Consider the following 22,062-nt stretch of genomic DNA (forward strand, 5'->3'; position numbering starts at 1 on the left):
AGCCCGTACGGGAGTTGTAGCGATGAGACAAGATAGTAATTACTAGCGATTGGATACCACGAAATTGGGGAGAAAGGGGAGAAAATTTAAAAAAAAAAAAATTCAAAAAAAGTGAGAATATTTTGTTTTATCTGCGAGCCAGATGCAATCATCAAAAGAGCCACACCTGGCTCGAGAGCCATAGGTTCCCGACCCCTGGTCTAGGGTGTCTGGAATGATGGTGTTGATGTGTGCCATAACCAGCCTTTCAAAACACTTTATGATTACAGATGTGAGTGCTACAAGGTGGTAGTTATTGTGGCAGGTAGTCTTAGAGTTATTGGGCACAGGAAGGATGGTGGTCAGCTTGAAACATGTGGGGATTAGGGAGTGAGAGAAGGAGAGGTTGTAAATGATTGTTCTGCCCAAGCTCTGAGAACGTGCCCTGGAATACAGAGTGTTTACTTGATTAACGAGATCATCCAGTCCTCTGAATTGGCGGGTGCCCTCATGCACGGCTCGGTGTTGTTTTTGTCGAAGCATGCATTAAATGCATTGAGTTCTTCTGGTAGAGAGGCATCATTGGGAAGATCATGGCTGGGCCTTCCTTTGTAATCCGTAATGGACTATAGCCCCTGCCACATGTGGCGGGCGTCGGAGTCTGTGTAATAGGATTCCAGCTTGTTCCTATATTGTCCTTTTGCTTGTTTGATGGCTCTCGAGATCATAGCAAGATTTCTTGTACTTGTTTGTGTCCTCAGCCCTGCACAGCAAGGGGAACAAATACTTCTAGGTCTCAGAGCGAGTGACGTCACCAATTGAAACACTACTAGCGCGCAACACAGCTAACTAGCGAGCCATTTCACATCGGCCACACTCACTCCCCTTTTGACCTCCTCCTTTTCCGCAGCAACCAGTGATCCGGGTCACGGCACCAATGTAACAGTATAGCTTCCGTCCCTCTCCTCGCCCCGAACGAAGCATCGTTACCCATCGCGCCACAAACGGCTCGGCCCTTGCACAGCAAGGGGAACAACTACTTCTAGGTCTCAGAGCGAGTGACGTCACCGATTGAAGCAATGCTAGCGCGCACCACCGCTAACTAGCTAGCCATTTCACATCGGCCACACTTGCTTGTGGATAGAGTGACATTGGTCAAGGACTTTATCGCTCCTACTGGAGGAGACGTGTTAATGGAAAGAACCAACCCAGATACAGGTTCCTGTGATTATATTAGTTATCAATAACAGTCATTAAAAACAACATACAGACAGAACATTTTATTTTTGAGGTTGCAAAGGCTAATGGTGAAGACAAGGAAGTGTATAAAGAAAAGGGTTATTTTGGACAACATGAACCTCTTCCTCTTCCCCTCCCACCTCCCACAATCCCAGATCCCCAGCCAGCACCCAGATGTCGGTTTATGAGAGTTTGTAAAAGCCTGCAGAGTGCAGGTCTTATCATGAGAGTACATTGCACACTGCCATGTCATAGCACCTATTATTCTATATAGTTGAGAGTTACATGTATGCATGACACAAACCAGGAGAGTTTTGGAGATGTTTCAATGATAGAAATGTTTGACTAATGCGAACTTCAACTTTGTGACCAGAGGCAAAAACCACTCCATTTTTACACCTCTGTGTTTGAGAATTAAATTCTTTTAAATTCACCTTTATTTAAGCAGGTAGGCCAGTTGAGAACAAGTTCTCATTTACAACTGTGACCTGGCCAAGATAAAGCAAAGCAGTGCGACAAAAACAACAACACAGAGATACACATAAAGAAACGTACAGTTAATAACACAATAGAAAAATATATGTACAGTGTGTGCAAATGTCAAAGAGTAGGGAGGTAAGGCAATAAATAGGCCATAGAGGCGAAATAATTACAATTTGGCATTAACACTGGAGTGATAGATGTGCAGATGATGCAAGTAGAGATACTGGGGTGCAAAAGAGCAAGAGGATAAGTAACAGTATGGGGATGAGGTAGTTGGGTGTGCTATTTACAGTTTGGCTGTGTACAGGTACAGTGATCGGTAAGCTGCTCTGACAGCTGATGCTGATGAGGGAGATATAAGAATCCAGCTTCAGTGATTTTTGCAATTTGTTCCAGTCATTGGCAACAGAGAACTGGAAGGAAAGGCGGCCAAAGCAAGTGTTGGCTTTGGGGATGACCAGTGAAATAACGTGGGGCTTTACCTAGCAAGGACTTATAGATGACCTGGAGCCAGTGGGTTTTGCGACGAATATGTAGTGAGGGCTAGCGCATACAGGTTGCAGTGGTGGGTAGTATATGGGGCTTTGGTGACAAAACGGATGGCACTGTGATAGACTACATTCAGTTTGCTGAGTAGAGTGTTGGAGGCTGTTTTGTAAATGACATCGCCAAAGTCAAGGATTGGTAGGATAGTCAGTTTTACGAGGGTATGTTTGGCAGTATGAGTGAATGAGGCTTTGTTGCGAAATAGGAAGCCGGTTCTAGATTTAATTTTGGATTGGAGATGCATAATGTGAGTCTGGAAGGAGAGTTTACAGTCTAACCAGACACCTAGGTATTTGTAGTTGTCCACATATTCTAGGTCAGAACCGTCAAGAGTAGTGATGCTAGTCGGGCGGGAGGGTGCGGGCAGCAATGGTTGAAGAGCATCCACTTAGTTTTACTAGCATTTAAACGCAGTTGGAGGCCACGGAAGGAGTGTTGTATGGCGTTGAAGCTCGTTTGGTGGTATGTTAGCACAGTGTCCAAAGAAGGGCCAGATGTATACAGAATGGTGTCGTCTGCGTAGAGGTGGATCAGAGAATCACCAGCAGCAAGAGCGACATCATGGATATGTACAGACAAAAGAGTCGGACCGAGAGTAACGTGGGTACGAACGAAAGTGGGGAATGGATAAGAGTGGGATATGGCTGTGCCGTTTACTCTAGACTAGATTTTTTTCAGAATTATTATCACACCCAAAAATAGATGTCATGTTAAACTAAGTACAATTGCAGGAACTTAGATTTTTTTTGTTTGCACTTTTAATGCATTCTCAATTGCAATTCAGCTCATTTGGTTGTGATATTAGACGAAGCACAGTGACAACATTTCTGTCATTGTTTTCCATTTGAACTTTGTGCTAAATGGTTGAAAGTGCAGATATAACACATTTAGGTGACAATTAAACAAAAATCAGACAATGTTTTTCCATTGTTTTTGGATGGTTGAAAGCATAGTGATAACACATTGGGAATTCAACAAACTTTTGGCTGTCTTTTTGAATGGGTGAATGTAGGTTAAAATCTCATTGAGCAACATCTCAACTAAATATCCCCCAATTGTCCGTGTTGAAATGACGACGTGTGCCCAGTGTGATGTCACTGCAACATACATGTTAATAATATGTCAGCTATGGTGACAATTACCTACAAAGGTTAAATGTTACTTTTTGTTGCAAATTCTAGTTAGACCATGTTGACTTAAAGGCAATAGCTATATATAGTGCAACATTTCTGTCACACCAATGTCACAATAATTCTTCTGCAAATCATTACCACAAGATGCTGCAATGTTATTTGGCTTTAACCAAACGCAAATCGACTTTTCCACATACAAAATATGGGACTCAAATGGCAACATCTGGACCATGATTTTCAAAATCTGCAAGAAATGCAGTGGTGATATGGAAACATGCGGATGCCAAGTTCCTTGCCAAGAAAAAAAAACTTTTGTCAGACTTGCAGACTCCTACAGTGGATAGAAAATGCATAAATTTGAGTGAAACCTAATATAATGGTACCTGCGTCTATGAATAAAATCACAAACACTATGAAGCAACAATGGACTGTTAAGGACAACTTAAGGAAATGGACAAGCGATGATGACCGGTTGCATCACCGCCTGTAAAGGCAGTCAATGTTGTTCTCCCCCTTAGACGAGGAGGAGCATGGATAGGACCAAGATGCGGATTGAGGGAAATAAGCCATCTTTTAATGACGACAGCAAACAAGACACTACAAAACTACAAAACAACAAATGTGACTAACCTTCAACCGTCCTGTGAGGACACAGGAACAAACACCCACAAAACCCCAGTGAAACCCTGGCTGCCTTGGTATGACTCTCAATTAGAGACAAACGATACACACCTGTCTCTAATTGAGAATCATACCAGGCCGAACACAAAAACCAACCTAGAAATACAAAACATAGACTACCCACCCAACACTCACGCCCTGACCAATAAAGACATACAAAACAAGAGAAAACAGGTCAGGAACGTGACACCGCCTGGTATGGCAACTGATCGGGATCTGACGGTAAGGTGCTACAGAGTGTAGTAGGACCTAGATTATTACTTTTTGTTTTTCACTTTAGTTTATTTAACACAATATATATTTTTTTAACTCTATTTCTTGAACTGCATTGTTGGTTAAGGGCTTGTAAGTAAGAATTACACTGTAAGGTCTACTACACCTGTTGTATTCGGCGCATGTGACAAATACAATTTGATTTCATTTGATGAGATTTTCTTGTAAGATATCACTGCCATGAGGGCCGGCAGTGTGTATGGAGGTGCAGGAGGATCTGGGCATCACAAGCTCCTCGTTCGGTTCCAGCGGCGGAGGAGGTGGTGGTGGCGGTTATGGTTTCGGAATGGGAGGGGGTGGTGGTGGCGGTTATGGTTTTGGAATGGGAGGGGTGGTGGTGGCGGCGGTGGAGCTGACCTCCATGTGTCAGCCAACGAGAAGGCCACAATGCAGAACCTGAACGACCGCCTGTCCAACTACTTGGAGAAGGTGCGCTCTCTGGAGGTGGCCAACGCCGAGCTGGAGCTGAAGATCAGTCAGTTCCTGGAGAGCAAGACGTCCCCCAGCGCTCGCGACTACTCTGCCTTCTACGCCACCATCGCCGACCTGCAGGACAAGGTACGAGACATGTGTCCTTGATAGCAAGAGCACTCAATGATGACATCACAGCATGTTGAAACATGGTAATGTCTGCAGAGTGACAATGTTATGCTTCTTTAGAGAGTACATGTACATGGTGTACACATGTCAGTTACTGAGAGTTATACATGACTATTGGAAAATGCAAAATTATATGCATTTGTTATAATTGATTCAACCAAGATATTGCACCAAAGATTGATGCAAAGATAGTATGCATATTTGCAGCTGAAGCATCGAAAATATAGCAGAACATTGAAGCCAATCCTTCCTGTCTCGTAAGAGCCCCTAGGCGATTGCGAAAGGTGCAATTTGTTTCTTTGTGTCATGCTTTACAATGTTCACAAAGACAATAGGTTCCCTGTAATGCTTCAATGAGCTATAATTTACAGAGCAACTGAAACTCAGATCTCAATGATTACAGTGTGGTATCACAGTTGTGTGTACTGCATTAGTGTTAAATTCCATGCATGCCCCATCCTTAAATGTTTTCCATCCTCTACCTCTCAGAGCCAGGATGCCATTCGTGTAAACGGAGGTATCTAGAGTTGAAGTTGGAAGTTTACATACACTTAGGTTGGAGTCATTAAAACTCGTTTTTCAACCACTCCACAAATTTCTTGTTAACAAACTATAGTTTTGGCAAGTCGGTTAGGACATCTACTTTGTGCATAACACAAGTAATGTTTCCAACAATTGTTTACAGACAGATTATTTCACTTATAATTCACTGCATCACAATTCCAGAGGGTCAGACGTTTACGTACACTAAGTTGACTAAACAGTTTGGAAAATTCCAGAAAATTATGTCATGGCTTTAGAAGCTTCTGATAGGCTAATTGAAATCATTTGAGTCAATTTGAGAAATACAATTGGATGTATTTCAAGGCCTACCTTCAAACTCAGTGTCTCTTTGCTTGACATCATGGGAAAATCAAAAGATATCAGCCAAGACCTCAGAAAAACAATTCTAGACCTCCACAAGTCTGGTTCATCATTGGGAGCAATTTCTAAATGCCTGAAGGTACCACGTTCATCTGTACAAACAATAGTAAGCAAGTATAAACACCATGGGACCATGCAGCCGTCATACCGCTCAGGAAGGAGACGCGTTCTGTCTCCTAGAGATAAACGTACTTTGGTGTGAAATGTGCAAATCAATCCCAGAACAACAGCAAGTGCACAGTGCCTTGTGAAGATGCTGGAGGAAACAGGTACAAAAGTATCTATATCTACATTAAAACAAGTCCTATATCGACATAACCTGAAAGGCCGCTCAGCAAGGAAGAAGCCACTGCTCCAAAACCGCCATAAAAAAGCCAGACTACGGTTTGCAACTGCACAAAGGGGAGAATTGCAAGTGTAGGAGTAATTGATACATATGTAGGTAGATATCACACTATTAAACAATAGACAGGTGTACACTAGAAAATAGGAGAAGAAGGCAGACGTGAGTGCATTTGCCATTCTGGTAAATACAGGAAACCAAAGATTAGCAGATGGCCAAAGTCATACGTGCTTTAAAGTGCATGTATGGAAAAAGCTTTGACACACTCGATTTATAGTCTACCCATTCCACTAAAAAAACATACATACCAGAGAAATATGCCTAAAGTAACTGGACACTAATGAACAAGAAACACATAGTCTGCTGATTCTACTAAAGATACACCTGTCAGAGAAATATGTGTTTAGGGCACTTAGACCCATTAGACACATAGTCTGCTGATTCTACTAAAGATACACCTGCCAGAGAAATATGTGCTTAGGGCACTGAGTTAAATACAGGGTTGAGTCATAGGCTTATAGGATAGATGGACATATATTATTTTTAAGACAAGCACGGGTCTGGCCACTATTATAATTTAACTGAAAGCAGATAATGGGCGTTAGTAGGCGTGAACAAGCAGGAAGCCTGAACTAAAAAGATAATGATGGCAGGAAGAATTAGGGGAGGTATGCTTATTTGCATATGGGGTGAACCCATATGCTATTTGTGTATAAAGAGCGAACCAGTGCTCTGGGAAGGGGTGTGTTCTGCGGGACTTTCCAGTTGGCTATACAATTGTAATAAAAGCATGTTTTGATTTCACAAGTTCTGATAAAGCGTTATATTTCTGAGATGATTTTCCACGACACAAGCCGGAGAACACCATCCCAACCGTGAAGCACAGTTGTGGCAGCATCATCTTGTGTGGGTGCCTTGCTGCAGGAGGGGCTGGTGCACTTCACAAAATAGATGGCATCATGAGGCAGGAAAATTATGTGGATATATTGAAGTAACATCTCAAGACATCAGTCAGGAAGTTGAAGCTTGGTCGCAAATGGGTCTTCCAAATGAACAATGACCCCAAGCATACTTCCAAAGTTGTGGCAAAATGGCTTAAGGACAACAAATTCAAGGTATTGGAGAGGCCATCACAAAGCCCTGACATCAATCCTATAAAAAATGTGTGGGCAGAACTGTAAAAGCGTGTGCGAGCAAGGAGTCCTACAAACCTGACTCAGTTTCACCAGCTCTGCCAGGAGGAATGGGCCAAAATTCACCCAACTTATTGTGGGAAGCTTGTGGAAGGCTACCTGAAACGTTTGACCCAAGGTAAACAATTTAAAGGCAATGCTACCAAATACTAATTGAGTGTATGGTAACTTCTGACCCACTGGGAATGTGGTGAAAGAAATAAAAGCTGAAATAAATTATTCTCTCAACTATTTCAACTATACAGTGATCCCTCGCCACTTCGCGGTTCACTTATCGCGGATTCGCTATTTCGCGGATTTTCATAATGCATTTTTTTTATTTTTTTGGTGCATTGTGCTCTGCATTCTGATTCGCTAAAAACTCACTCCCGCTTCTTGTATCAAAACATGCTACGAATTGTGCTATCATTTTGTCGTCTCGTGCAGTTATGTGTACGTACATAAAACAGCTTGGCAAATTTACATTAAGTTGGCCAAATTAGAGCGCAGTCAGGATGCAGCGGCCCAGTCTGAAGAGCAGTGAAACGGCCTACACGTGAGTCACTGTATTTGTATACATGTAATAGTTGCTAATTGTAAAAAAAATTTTTTTTTCTATTTCGCGGATTTCACTTATCGCGGGTCATTTTCGGAACGTAACCCCCGCGATAAACGAGGGATTACTGTATACAAATACATTAAAACTTAGTTTAAATGTATTTGGCTAAGGTGTATGTAAACTTCCGACTTCAACTGTATCTCAGCATTGACAATGCAAAGCTCGCTGCAGATGACTTCAGAACCAAGTAAGTATATCCAACACCGTCCACATATACAGAACACTGCTGGTGCATTCCATAAACCAAATGGAATAAGCATAAATCTGTAAACATTCTCATACTCCTTTTTTAAATTGAATTTTGTGTCTGTAAAAAAGGAAATCAAATGAAATTACCCTCCACCTACACTATAATCACACCCTCCCAACAGACATATCAGAAGCCTGGTGTTACTTTCTGTTTTCCCAAAAATGTATGGAATACCTAAGAAATAAGACCAGAGGGGGTGTGGAATATGGCCAATATATCACGGCTAAGGGCTGTTCTTAGTCACGACGCTCCGCAGAGTTCCTGAATCCAGAGAATTTTTTCTTTATTTTTATTTTTTATTTCATCAAATCAAATCAAATCAAATTTAACCAGGTAGGCTAGTTGAGAACAAGTTCTCATTTGCAACTGCGACCTGGCCAAGATAAAGCATAGCAGTGTGAACAGACAACAACACAGAGTTACACATGGAGTAAACAATAGACAAGTCAATAACATGGTAGAAAAAAGAGAATCTATATACAATGTGTGCAAAAGGCATGAGGTAGGCAATAAATCGAATAATTACAATTTAGCAGATTAACACTGGAGTGATAAATCATCAGATGATCATGTGCAAGAAGAGATACTGGTGTGCAAAAGAGCAGAAAAGTAAATAAATAAAAGCAATATGGGGGTGAGGTAGGTAAATTGGGTGGGTAGTTTACAGATGGACTATGTACAGCTGCAGCGATCGGTTAGCTGCTCGGATAGCAGATTTTTAAAGTTGTTGAGGGAGATAAAAGTCTCCAACTTCAGAGATTTTTGCAATTCGTTCCAGTCGCAGGCAGCAGAGAACTGGAAGGAAAGGCGTCCAAATGAGGTTTTGGCTTTAGGGATGATCAGTGAGATACACCTGCTGGAGCGCGTGCTACGGGTGGGTGTAGCCATCGTGACCAGTGAACTGAGATAAGGCGGCATTTTACCTAGCATAGCCTTGTAGATGACCTGGAGCCAGTGGGTCTGACGACGAACATGTAGCGAGGGCCAGCCGACTAGGGCATACAGGTCGCAGTGGTGGGTCGTATAAGGTGCTTTAGTAACAAAACGGATGGCACTGTGATAAACTGCATCCAGTTTGCTGAGTAGAGTATTGGAAGCTATTTTGTAGATGACATCGCCGAAGTCGAGGATCGGTAGGATAGTCAGTTTTACTAGGGTAAGTTTGGCGGCGTGAGTGAAGGAGGCTTTGTTCCGGAATAGAAAGCCGACTCTAGATTTGATTTTGGATTGGAGATGTTTGATATGAGTCTGGAAGGAGAGTTTGCAGTCTAGCCAGACACCTAGGTACTTATAGATGTCCACATATTCTAGGTCGGAACCGTCCAGGGTGGTGATGCTAGTCGGGCGTGCGGGTGCAGGCAGCGAACGGTTGAAAAGCATGCATTTGGTTTTACTAGCGTTTAAGAGCAGTTGGAGGCCACGGAAGGAGTGTTGTATGGCATTGAAGCTCGTTTGGAGGTTAGATAGCACAGTGTCCAGGGAAGGGCCGGAAGTATACAGAATGGTGTCGTCTGCGTAGAGGTGGATCAGGGAATCGCCCGCAGCAAGAGCAACATCATTGATGTATACAGAGAAAAGAGTCGGCCCGAGAATTGAACCCTGTGGTACCCCCATAGAGACTGCCAGAGGACCGGACAACATGCCCTCCGATTTGACACACTGAACTCTGTCTGCAAAGTAGTTGGTGAACCAGGCAAGGCAGTCATTAGAAAAACCGAGGCTATTGAGTCTGCCGATAAGAATATGGTGATTGACAGAGTCGAAAGCCTTGGCCAGGTCGATGAAGACGGCTGCACAGTAATGTCTTTTATCGATTGCGGTTATGATATCGTTTAGTACCTTGAGCGTGGCTGAGGTGCACCCGTGACCGGCTCGGAAACCGGATTGCACAGCGGAGAAGGTACGGTGGGATTCGAGATGGTCAGTGATCTGTTTGTTGACTTGGCTTTCGAAGACCTTAGCTAGGCAGGGCAGGATGGATATAGGTCTGTAACAGTTTGGGTCCAGGGTGTCTCCCCCTTTGAAGAGGGGGATGACAGCGGCAGCTTTCCAATCCTTGGGGATCTCAGATGATACGAAGGAGAGGTTGAACAGGCTGGTAATAGGGGGTGCGACAATGGCGGCGGACAGTTTCAGAAATAGGGGGTCCAGATTGTCAAGCCCAGCTGATTTGTATGGGTCCAGGTTTTCCAGCTCTTTCAGAACATCTGCTATCTGGATATGGGTAAAGGAGAAGCTGGGGAGGCTTGGGCGAGTAGCAGCGGGGGGGGCGGGGCTGTTGGCCAAGGTTGGAGTCGCCAGGTGGAAGGCATGGCCAGCCATTGAGAAATGTTTGTTGAAGTTTTCGATTATCACGGACTTATCAGTGGTGACCGTGTTATCTAGCCTCAGTGCAGTGGGCAGCTGGGAGGAGGTGCTCTTGTTTTCCATGGACTTTACAGTATCCCAGAACTTTTTGGAGTTAGAGCTACAGGATGCAAATTTCTGCTTGAAAAAGGTGGCCTTTGCTTTCCTGACTGACTGCGTGTATTGGTTCCTGACTTCCCTGAACAGTTGCATATCACGGGGGCTCTTCGATGCTATTGCAGTTCGCCACAGGATGTTTTTGTGCTGGTCGAGGGCAGTCAGGTCTGGAGTGAACCAAGGGCTATATCTGTTCTTGGTTCTGCATTTTTTGAACGGAGCATGCTTGTCTAATATGGTGAGGAAGTAACTTTTAAAGAATGACCAGGCATCCTCAACTGACGGGATGAGGTCAATATCCTTCCAGGGTACCCGGGCCAGGTCGATTAGAAAGGCCTGCTCGCAGAAGTGTTTCAGGGAGCGTTTGACAGTGATGAGGGGTGGTCGTTTGACCGTGGACCCGTGGCGGATACAGGCAATGAGGCAGTGATCGCTGAGATCTTGATTGAAGACAGCAGAGGTGTATTTGGAGGGCAAGTTGGTCAGGATAATGTCTATTAGGGTGCCCATGTTTACGGATTTAGGGTTGTACCTGGTGGGTTCCTTGATGATTTGTGTGAGATTGAGGGCATCAAGCTTAGATTGTAGGACTGCCGGGGTGTTAAGCATATCCCAGTTTAGGTCACCTAACAGAACAAACTCTGAAGCTAGATGGGGAGCGATCAATTCACAGATGGTGTCCAGGGCACAGCTGGGAGCTGAGGGGGGTCGGTAGCAGGCGGCAACAGTGAGAGACTTATTTCTGGAGAGATAAATTTTTAAAATTAGAAGTTCGAACTGTTTGGGCATAGACTTGGAAAGTATGACAGAACTTTGCAGGCTATCTCTGCAGTAGATTGCAACTCCTCCCCCTTTGGCAGTTCTATCTTGATGGAAAGTGTTATAGTTGGGTATGGAAATCTCAGAGTTTTTGGTGGCCTTCCTAAGCCAGGATTCAGACACGGCAAGGACATCAGGGTTGGCAGAGTGTGCTAAAGCGGTGAGTAAGGCAAACGTAGGGAGGAGGCTTCTGATGTTGACATGCATGAGGCCAAGGCTTTTTCGATCACAGAAGTCAACAAATGAGGGTGACTGGGGACATGCAGGGCCTGGGTTTACCTCCACATCACCCGAGGAACAGAGGAGTAGTAGGATGAGGGTGCGGCTAAAGGCTATCAAAACTGGTCGCCTAGAGCGTTGGGGACAAGGAATAAAAGGAGCAGATTTATGGGCGTGGTAGAATAGATTCTGGGCATAATGTGCAGACCAGGGTATGGTGGGGCACGGGTACAGCGGAGGCAAGCCCAGGCACTGGGTGATGATAAGAGAGGTTGTATCTCTGGACATGCTGGTCTCAATGGGTGAGGTCACCGCATGTGTGGGGGGTGGGACAAAGGAGGTATCAGAGGTACGGAGAGTGGAACTACGGGGTCCATTGCAAACCAAAACAATGATAACTAGCCTGAACAACAGTATGCAAGGCATATTGATATTTGAGAGAGACATACAATAAGGCATAAAGTGATTGCAGGTCATGATTGGGAGAGCTAGCTAAAACAGCAGGTGAGATAACAGCAGCTAGTCAGCTAACACAGCAACAGAAGGTAAAAATGGCGACGACTGGGCAGAGAGGGTCGGATTAACTACACACAGATCCTGAGTTAAGGCACAGAGCCGACAGATAAAACACAAATAAACAGAATGGAGTACCGTGAATTAATGGACAGTCAAGCAGGCATCAGCTATGTAGCCAAGTGATCATAGTGTCCAGGGGGCAGCCGTAGATGGAGTAGTGAGGCCTCCACTAAGCTAGCACGCGTTTAAAGTTAGTAGCCCGGGGGGGTGGTCTGCTCAGACGGAGGGGGTCTGCTCAGACGGAGGCCGGTTGAGGGCACCCGTTGAGGGCACGTCTGCAAACCAGACGTGGTCGTGTCGACAGAGAATCCAAGCCGGATAGCGATGGCGAAAGAGAGGTTGTGAATTGTAGAATTGTGTTTGCTAACTGGTGCTAGCTTCCTGGCTGCGCTAGCTGCAAGATAAGCTAGCAGTTAGCAGACCGGGGCAGGCAAGTTAGCCTTTGGGGGACGTCGCGATGGGGGGGAAGTCTGTTTTTGCCTCTTCGTGCGGTGACGTCGATAGACCAGTCGTGGAATTAGTAGGGTTCCAGGTAGCTCTAGGTAGCTAACAGGCCTAGTAGGTTAGCAGAATGGGCCTTCAGCGGGCGTCACGCCTGAGGGGCCTGTTGGAGTCCCCGGGCAGATTATGTCGGTATTCCAGTCGTAGAGGATAGGCGGGGTTCCGTGCTCCGTACCGGCAGTAAATGGGTCCGGGTCTTGTAGCCCAGGAGTGGGCTTCAGTGGTAGCACAGGAGCCCTAGCCAATTAGCTTCAGGCTAATTGGTGCCTGCTTCGGTGCCTGCTCCGGGATGGAAACGCTAGCCAGGAGTGGTCACCCGGGATTGTGGTTAGCTAGTTGCGAAGATCCAGATGAAAATGTTCAGAGTTTGCGGTAGGAATCCGGGGATATGGAGAGAAATAGGTCCGTTATGCTCTGGTTTTAGTCACGTTGTTCGAACTAGCGAGAGCTTTCTGAGCTAAAGGTTAGCTGATGACCGCTAGCAATGGTTTGCTAACTGATAGCTGGTAGGCAGTTAGCTGGCTATCTTCAGTAGATGGATTCCAGATCAGAAGTAAATAGAAATACTTTAGAAAAAAGCAGATCCACGCCACATTGGGTGAGGCGGGTTGCAGGAGAGTATTTAGAAGTTGAGGTTTAAGAAAGTATTTTTAAAAGATATGCGAAGAAAAAGATGTAAAAAGATATATACAAGGGACACGGGACACGACAGGACAAAGACGTCTACACTGCTACGCCGTCTTGGAACAAGTGTGATGAAAGAGGGCTGCATACAGACCTTGGCCGTTGTATATTGCCGTTATTTCTTTAATAAATTGGTTACCAACCAAAAGAAATGCGTTTGTCATTGCTTTGTAGGCCGTCACTGTAAATAAAAATGTGTTCTTAACTGACTTACCTAGTTAAATCAAGGTTAAATAACATAAATAAACAAATACCCGTTGTATACGGTCTGATATACCATGGCTGTCAGCCAATCAGCATTCAGGGCTCATACCACCCAGTTTATAATATAATCTATAAACCCCCTGCTATTCTCACAGAGGAAGACATCCAGGCAGTTCTTTAACCTAAGCTCTCTCCATCTCTCAGGAATGGGAACGAGCTGGCCATGCGTCAGTCGGTGGAGGCGGACATCCCCGGGCTGAAAAGGATGCTGGACGAGATGACCATGGCCAGATCTGACCTGGAGATGCAGATCGAGGGGATGAAGAAGGAGCTCATCTATCTCAAAAAGAACCATGAGTATTTTCTATCCAATGCTACCAATTATATGCATATCCTGGCTTCTGGGCCTGAGTAACAGGCAGTTTACATTGGGCACATCTGTCAGGTGGCATCTAAGATTTGATACCAGTAACCCTCCGGTTGCCAGTTCACTTCTCGTCGGACCCGGGATTCAAACGTGCAACCCGTATGCTGGCTCGCATCTCTAACCACTACGCTACCTGCCACCCACACCATCCTGCAATCCAAACTGAGAGGTGGGTGTACACCATTGGTTTATTGAACTCTTATTCTACCAGGTGATTTGACTGAGAAGAGAACACATTCAAATAAAATAACTTTTCACGCCTCTCAACCCCGGATCCGGGAGCACCCCCCCCCCCCCCCCCCCCCACACACTGATTAGCATCGCTAGCATAGCGTCACAATTAAATAGTAGCATCTAAATATCATTAAATCACAAGTCCAAGACACCTAAAGAAAGATACAGATCTTGTGAATAAAGCCACCATTTCAGATTTTTAAAATGTTTTACAAGGAAGACAAAATATGTAAATCTATTAGCTAACCACGTTAGCAAAAGACATTATATTATATTAAGATATTGATAGCCACTAACCAAGAAAAAACCTCATCAGATGACAGTCTGATAACATATTTATGGCATAGGATAGGTTTTGTTAGAAAAATGTGCATATTTCAGGTATAAATCATAGTTTACAATTGCACCCACCATCACAACTCGACTAGAAAAAATACAGGGAGCAACGTGTATTACCTAATTACTAATCATAAAACATTTCATAAAAATACACAGCATACACTAATTGAAAGACACAGATCCTGTGAATCCAGACAATATTTCAGATTTTCTAAGTGTCTTACAGCGAAAACACAATAAATTGTTATATTACCATAGCACATGTGCAAACATTACCCCAGCATTGATTCACGGCAAAAAGAGCGACAGCATTATCACCACCAAAATGTATTAATTTTTTCACTAACCTTCTCAGAATTCTTCAGATGACACTCCTGTAACATCATATTACAACATACATATAGAGTTTGTTCGAAAATGTGCATATTTAGCCACCAAAATCATGGTTAGACAATGAGAAAAGTAGCCCAGCTGGTCAGAAAATGTCGTGCGCCATATTAGACAGTGATCTAGTCTTATACATAAATACTCATAAACTTGACTAAAAAATACAGGGTGGACAGCGATTGATAGACAATTTAATTCTTAATGCAATCGCTGAATTACATTTTTTTAATTATCCTTACTTTTCAATACAGGTTGCGCCAAGCGAAGCTATACCAAACAAAATGGCGGCATAAGCGTTTAACATTTTTAGACAGAAACACGATTTATCATCATAAATTGTTCTTACTATGAGCTGTTCTTCCATCAGAATCTTGGGCAATGAATCCTTTCTTGGGTCTAATCGTCTTTTGGTCGAAAGCTGTCCTCTTGCCATGTGGAAATGACCACTAACGTTCGGCATGAATTGGAAACGTGCCCAGCGGTTCAAAGTGTCTCAGAAAGAAATGCCTCAAAATCGCACTAAACGGATATAAATTGCTATAAAACGGTTTAAATTAACTACCTTATGATGTTTTTAACACCTATAACGAGTAAAAACATGACCGGAGAAATATTACTGGCTAAACAACAGGTTGGAAGGAGGCGAGTCCGACGTCCTTCGTGCGTCAGGCGCAGGCAGCAAAAGGAAGCTACTTCCGGTATTTGGTCTTTTATACAGGCCCTGATTGCGCAATCGACTCCATTCAAAGCGTCACCACGTACTGACATCCAAAGGAAGACGTGGGCAGTGTCTGTTTCTCCATAGCATTTACAGGGACCTTTAAACCGACCCCAGATCAGGGGCCAAGATGTCTGAAATCTGACTCCCTGTCATGAAAAGTGCTGTAGAAGGAGTTCTGTTTCACTCAGAGACAAAATTCCAACGGCTATAGAAACTAGAGAGTGTTTTCTATCCAATAATAATAATAATATGCATATTGTACGAGCAAGAATTGAGTACTAGGCAGTTTAATCTGTAGAGCAAATTATGCTAATGCGAAACAGCACCCCCTATATTGACAAGAAGATAAAATAAAAACGTATTTGTCACATACACATGGTTAGCAGATGTTAATGGGAGTGTAGCGAAATGCTTGTGTTTCTAGTTACGACCATGCAGTAATATCTAACAAGTAATCTAACAATTTCACAACAACTACCTTTTACACACAAGTGTAAAGGAATGAATAAGAATATGTACATAAAAATGTATGGATGAGCAATGGCCGAACTGCATAGGATGCAGTAGATGGGATAGAGTACAGTATATACATATGAGATGAGTATCTAGGGTAATGTAGTAATGTAGTATGTAAACATAATATAAAGTAGCATTGTTTAAGTGGCTAGTGATGCCTTTATTACATCCAATTTTTTATTATTAAAGTGGCTAGAGATGAGTCAGTATGTTGGCAGCAGCCACTCAATGTTAGTGATGGCTGTTTAACAGTCTGATGACCTTGAGATAGAAGCTGTTTTTCAGTCTCTCGGACCCCGTTTTGATGCACCTGTACTGACCTCGCCTTCTGGATGATAGCGGGGTGAACAGGCAGTGGCTCGGGTGGTTGTTGTCCTTGATGATCTTTTTGGTCTTCCTGTGACATCGGGTGGTGTAGGTGTCCTGGAGGGCAGGTACTTTTCCCCCGGTGATGCGTTGTGCAGACCTCACTACCCTCTGGAGAGCCTTGCGGTTGTGGGCGGAGCAGTTGCCGTACCAGGCGGTGATACAGTCCGACAGGATGCTCTCGATTGTGCATCTGTAAAAGTTTGTGAGTGTTTGTGGTGACAAGCCAAATTTCTTCAGCCTCTTGAGGTTGAAGAGGCGTTGCTGCGCCTTCTTCACCATGCTGTCTGTGTGGGTGGACCATTTCAGTTTGTCTGTGATGTGTACGCCGAGTAACTTCAAACTTTCCAACTTCTCCACTACTTTCCACCTTCTCCACTACTCGATATGGATGGGGGGCTGCTCCCTCTGCTGTTTCCTGAAGTCCACGATCCTCTCCTTTGTTTTGTTGACATTGAGTGTGAGGTTGTTTTCCTGACACGACACTCCGAGGGCCCTCACCTCCTCCCTGTAGGCTGTCTCGTCGTTGTTGGTAATCAAGCCTACCCCTGTAGTGTCGTCTGCAAACTTGAATATTGAGTTGGAGGCGTGCATGGCCACGCAGTCATGGGTGAACAGGGAGTACATGAGAGGGCTGAGAAAGCACCCTTGTGGGGCCCCAGTTTTGAGGATCAGCAGGGTGGAGATGTTGTTTCCTACCCTCACCACCTGGGGGCGGCCCTTCAGGAAGTCCAGGACCCAGTTGCACAGGGCGGGGTCGAGACCCAGGGGATTGATTGAATATGTCCATAAACACACCAGCCAGCTGGTCTGCGCATGCTCTGAGGACGCGGCTAGGGATGCCGTCTGGGCCGACAGCCTTGCGAGGGTTAACACGTTTAAATGTTTTACTCACGTTGGCTGCTGTGAAGGAGAGCCCGCAGGTTTTGGTAACGGGCCGTGTCGGTGGCACTGTATTGTCCTCAAAGCAAGCAAAGAAGTTGTTTAGTTTGTCTGGGATCAAGACATCGTGGTCTGCGATGGTGTTGGTTTTCTTTTTGTAGTCCGTGCCTGACTGTAGACCCTGCCACATACCTCTCGTGTCTGAGCCGTTGAATTGCGACTCTACTTTGTTTCTATACTGATGCTTAGCTTGTTTGATTGCCTTGTGGAGGGAATAGTTACACTGTTTGTATTCGGTCATGTTTCCGGTCACCTTCCCCTGATTAAAAGCAGTGGTTTGTGCTTTCAGTTTTGCGCGAATGCTGCCATCAATCCACGGTTTCTGGTTGGGGAAGGTTTTAATAGACGCTGTGGGTACAACATCACCGATGCACTTGCTCATAAACTCGCTCACCGAATCAGCGTATTCATCAATGTTATTGTCCGACGCTATGCGGAACATATCCCAGTCCACGTGATCGAAGCAATCTTGAAGTGTGGAATCCGATTGGTCGGACCAGCGTTGAACAGACCTGAGCACAGGCGTTTCCTGTTTTAGTTTCTGTCTATAAGCTGGGAGCAACGAAATGGAGTCGTGGTCAGCTTTTCCAAAAGGAGTGCGGGGGAGGGCTTTGTATGCGTTAGAATAACAATGATCCAGGGTTTGCCAGCCCGGATCTCACATTCGATATGCTGATAAAATTTAGGGAGCCTTGTTTTCAGATTAGCCTTGTTAAAATCCCCATCTACAATAAATGCAGCCTCAGGATATGTGGTTTCCAGTTTACATAGAGTCCAATGAAGTTCTTTCAGGGCCGTCAATGTGTCTGCTTGGGGGGGATATACACGACTGTGATTATGATCGAAGAGAATTCTCTTGGTAGATGTAAGGAATAGTAAGGAATTCTAGGTCAGGTGAACAAAAGGACCTGAGTCCCTGTATGTTGTTATGATCACACCACATCTCGTTAATCATAAGGCATACACCCCCGCCCCTCTTCTTACCAGAGAGATGTTTGTTTCTGTCGACGCGATGCGTGAAGAAACCAGGTGGATGTACTGACTCTGATGACGTACCCGAGTGAGCCATGTTTCCGTGAAACAAAGAATATTACAATCTCTGATGTCTCTCTGGGAGGCAACCCTTGCTCGGATTTTGTCCAGTCAAGAGACTGGACATTGGCGAATAGTATGCTCGGGAGCGGTGTGCGATGTGCCCGTCTACGGAGCCTGACCAGAAGACCGCTTCGTCTGCCCCTTTTGCGGCGCCGTTGTTTTGGGTCGCAGGCTGGGATCCGATCCATTGTCCTGGGTGGTGGACCAAACAGAGCATCCGCTTCGGGAAAGTCGTATTCCTGGTCGTAATGTTGGTGAGTTGACGTTGCTCTTATATCCAATAGTACCTCCCGGCTGTATGTAATAAAACGTAAGATTTCCTGAGGTAACAATGTAAGAAGTAACACATAAAAAAACAAAATACTGCATAGTTGCCTAGGAACGCAAGTCTTACGTGGCCTCGCAGTCGTGGGTGAACAGGGAGGACTAGAGGAGACTAAGCACACACCCCTGTGGGGCCCCCGTGTTGAGGATCAGTGTGGTGGAGGCTATGCTGCCTACCCTCACCAACTTTGGTCGGCTTATCAAGAAATCCAGGATCCAGTTACAGAGGGAGGTGTTCAGTCCCAGGTTCCCAAGCTGGGAACTATTACCAGGACGTGTTCTCCGAGCATGCGCTGACCAACTGGCAAGTCTCTTCACTGACATTTTTAACCTCTCCCTGTCTGAGTCTGTAATACCAACATGTTTCAAGCAGACCACCATAGTCCCTGTGCCTAAGAACACTAAGGTAACCTGCCTAAATGACTACCGACCCGTAGCACTCATGTCTGTAGCCATGAAGTGATTTGAAAGGCTGGTCGTGGCTCACATCAGCACCATTATCCCAGAAACCCTAGACCCATTCCAAATTGCATACCGCCCCAACAGATACACATATGATGCAATCTTAATTGCACTCCATACTGCCCTTTCCCACCTGGACAAAAGAAACACCTATGTGAGAACTCTATTAATTGACTACAGCTCAGCGTTCAACACCATAGTACCCTCAAAGCTCATCACTAAGCTAAGGACCCTGAGACTAAACACCTCCCTCTGCAACTGGATCCTGGACTTCCTGACGGGCTGCCCCAGGTCATAAGGGTAGGTAACAACACATCCGCCACACTGATCCTCAACACAGGGGCCCCTCAGGGGTGCGTGCACAGTCCCCTCCTGTATTCCCTTTCACTCATGACTGCATGGCCAGGCACAACTCCAACACTATCATCAAGTTTGCCAATGACACAACAGTGGTAAGCCTGATCCCTGACAATGATGAGACAGCCTATAGGGAGGTCAGAGACCTGGCCGGGTGGTGCCAGGACAACAACCTCTCCCTCAACGTGATCAAGACAAAGGAGATGATTGTGGACTCCTGGAAAAGGAAGACCGAGCACACCCCCATTCTCATCGATGGAGCTGTAGTGGAGCAGGTTGAGAGCTTCAAGTTCCTTGGTGTCCACATCACCAACAAACTATCATGGTCCAAACACACTAAGACAGTCGTGAAGAGGGCAAGACAAAACCTATTCCTCCTCAGGAGACTGAAAAGATTCGGCATGGGTCCTCAGATCCTCAAAAGGTTCTACAGCTGCACCATCGAGCGCATCCTAACTGGTTGCATTACTGCCTGGTATGGCAACTGCTTGGCCTCCAACCTCAAGGCACTACAGAGGGTAATGCATACGGCCCAGTACATCACTGGGGCCAAGCTTCCTGTCATCCAGGACCTCTATGTCAGGTGGTGTCAGAGGAAGGCCCTAAAAATTGTCAGACTCCAGCCACCCTAGTCATAGACTGTTCTCTCTGCTATAGCACGGCAAGCGGTACCAGAGTGCCAATTCTAGGTCCAAAAGGCATCTTAACAGCTTCTACCTGCAAGCCATAACACTCCTGAACAGCTAATGAAAGGGATACCCAGACCTCTCTTTTATGCTGCAGCTACTCTCTGTTTATAATCTTTGCATTGTCACTTTAATAACTACCTACTTGTACATATTGCTATTGCGATTTTACTGCTGCTGTTTAATTATTTGTTCATTTTAGTTTTTATTTAAATTTTTTTACTTTACACTTATTTTTCTTAACTTCTTAATAAGGATCCAACCCTTTTTTTCAATTTTCGCCGAAAATGACATACCCAAATCTAACTGCCTGTAGCTCAGGACCTGAAGCAAGGATATGCATATTCTTGATTCTTGAAAATATTGATATTTGAAAGGAAACACTTTGAAATTTGTGGAAATGTGAATGGAATGTAGGAGAATATAACACAATAGATCTGGTAAAAGATAACACAAAGAAAAAACATGCATTTTTTTGTATTTTATATGTACCATTATCTTTAAAATGTAATAGAAAGTCCATAAAGTATTATTCCAGCCCAGGCACAATTTTGCTTTTGGCCACTAGATTGAAGCAGTGTATGTGCAAAGTTTTATATTTTTATTTATTTTATTTTATTTTACCGTTATTTTACCAGGTAAGTTGACTGAGAACACATTCTCATTTGCAGCAACGACCTGGGGAATAGTTACAGGGGAGAGGAGGGGGATGAATGAGCCAATTGTAAACTGGGGGTTATTAGGTGACCATGATGGTAAGAGGGCCAGATTGGGAATTTAGCCAGGACACCGGGGTTAACACCCCTACTCTTACGATAAGTGCCGTGGGATCTTTAATGACCTCAGAGAGTCAGGACACCCGTTTAACGTCCCATCCGAAAGACGGCACCCTACACATATTGATCAAATGAACCAATACATTTCTGTTCAAAGTGTGTTATCAAGACTGCCCAAATGTGCCTAATTGGTTTATTAATAACTTTTCAAGTTCATAACTGTGCACTGTCCTCAAACAATAGCATGGTATTCTTTCAATTTAATAGCTACTGGAAATTGAACAGTGCAGTTAGATGAACAAGAATTTAAGCTTTCTGCCAATATAAGATATGTCTATGTCCTGGGAAATGTTCTTGTTACTTACAACGTCATGCTAATCGCATTAGCCTATGTTAGCTCAACCGATCCCGAAGAAGTTTAACACTAATTAGACATTACACTAAAATGTTTTTGTATGATCATGACCAAGCTTACATAATATAGTGCTAAGTGAAGCAGCCAATGTTTTAGAATGCAGAACAAATGCTACTCTGTGATAATAGTAGAATAATATGATCATGTGGGTGTACATATCTATGCCTAAAATGTTATCCCAGGACTATAGACAGTACAGACAGTACATTGGCATAAAGCATAAAGTGTTGTTTAATAAAAATTGAACCTGTTCTTTTCATTGCACTGTATCAACAGAGACAGAGTGCCTGTGTTGTCTGGCCCTCCA

The 22,062-nt window shown here is 44.4% G+C and overlaps 1 pseudogene; it reads left to right on the forward strand.

The window, feature by feature from the left end:
- Positions 1 to 4,514: 4,514 nt before the first annotated feature.
- On the forward strand, positions 4,515 to 14,350 carry LOC129839600 (keratin, type I cytoskeletal 13-like; annotated as a pseudogene).
- Positions 14,351 to 22,062: the final 7,712 nt, after the last annotated feature.

The sequence above is a fragment of the Salvelinus fontinalis genome, chromosome 40 (assembly GCF_029448725.1).
Source record: "Salvelinus fontinalis isolate EN_2023a chromosome 40, ASM2944872v1, whole genome shotgun sequence".
Lineage (NCBI taxonomy): Eukaryota > Metazoa > Chordata > Actinopteri > Salmoniformes > Salmonidae > Salvelinus > Salvelinus fontinalis.